Below are 1,767 nucleotides of genomic sequence, written 5' to 3' on the forward strand. Positions count from 1 at the left end.
TAGTTGTCAGTCAAATGTAACTAAGGACAACATTATACAGATTTTGACTTATGAGTCTCTGTTCCTCTCTAGAAAATTTAAGTATCTGGCAACACTAAAACTTTCTGAATCATTCACTAGGTATCATTCAAGGTCATTCATACTCGTTGTTTTCTAATGATATGTAGAGTATCTTTATTTGAAATGCCACTGAGATGGGTCTTCTCTAAGAATTTATGTTTTTTAATTAGATCATATTCTCAATGGACATGCAACAAAATAATCTTTTAGTATTTGATGTTATAATCAGTTAAATGAAATTTGCACACATTTTGCTTATAGTCACTAAGCAGGTGATAGTGTGGTCTAAACTCTTTAATAAATCACAATGATATGACTATATTCAGCTAGAGTATTATTATTATAATTTTGGAGGTAAATGGACTTTTTTGAGAATTTTTAATTTTCCACAAATTAAAAGAAGAGTATCATTGTATAGTAAGGCAAATAAACCTAATCTGAGATCTCTTTAAATATACAAAGATAGGCTGCTATCCTTTTATGATAGAAATTGGTTTGGTTTGATTGCCTACATGACTGATATTGGATAGGAGGAGTCAAGTGCAATGTAGTAATGGGACATCAGGAGTGACTTGAATAATACATGTCCCAGATGCAGCAGAGTACAGAGATCAAATATATATAAAATAATATATATAAAATATCAAGCAATATTTGGTGCTGAATAAATTTAAGTACTTAAATATTTCATAGAAATAACCATATAGAATAATAACCAGTATTATATTAATCTTAAAATGCAATATGGGTAGTAAAAGACCAAGGATACACAATTATTAGATTTTTCTCCCTCCTTCAGTTAGCCCTCCTTCAGAAGAATTAAACATTAAACTTATTGCTGGAAAAAAGTACATGCATGAAATTGAAAGTAAGCTTTTCTTGCAAAATTTCATTTATTTGACTATTAACCTCTTACTTAAATAGATGTTAACTCTGCTGTATCATTTGGTAATAGTTGAAATAGCGCATCTCTGTCTTTCATTCTCCATTTCTGTCTTTCTGTCTCTTCTCCTAACCAACCCTCTTAGAATTTTGGGTAAGCATACTTCCTTTTTAGAATGAATATTTTCTTAATTAAAGTAAATGCAGAGCCTTGTAAATTATTTCCTGAATTTTCTTAGTTCTGTAAAAACTAAAAATTATATTTTCAGGAAAGAGAACATTGACTTATTTATTCATCAAGTATTTATTTGTGTGCCTACTATGTATCAGGTATTTGTTAGGAAATGAGTTTTCTAAAAGTCCAGAGAGTACTCAGTAATCCAGAGCTATGTTGGGCTCTTTTCAGAGGGAGGAAGAGATGAGATACCTTATTAACTGCTCTATAGTTTCACTGACTCTCTAAAGAAAAATAGTATCAATGTGTTGTGCATTTATTGCATATGCAAACATAATATGTACAACAACAATAGCACAAAGGATGTGAAGGAGGAATTAGAAATATATTGTAGGGTCTTTACACTATGCGTGAAGTGGTATAATATTTGAGAGTACACCCTTATTAATTAAAGATATATATTATAAGCCTTAGGACAACTACCAATTTTTAAAGTAATATAAATAAAAGTTAATAGAGGACATAATATTGTATCAAAAATGTTCAATTTATTTAAAAAAGAAAAAAGGAAGAAATAATGAACAAATAGAAAAATAGATAACCATTGGAAAGATGGAAATTTTGGGGAGATTTATTATTTTTATTTATTT

The sequence above is a fragment of the Pteropus alecto genome, unplaced genomic scaffold (assembly GCF_000325575.1).
Source record: "Pteropus alecto unplaced genomic scaffold, ASM32557v1 scaffold20, whole genome shotgun sequence".
In the NCBI taxonomy this organism is placed as follows: Eukaryota; Metazoa; Chordata; class Mammalia; order Chiroptera; family Pteropodidae; genus Pteropus; species Pteropus alecto.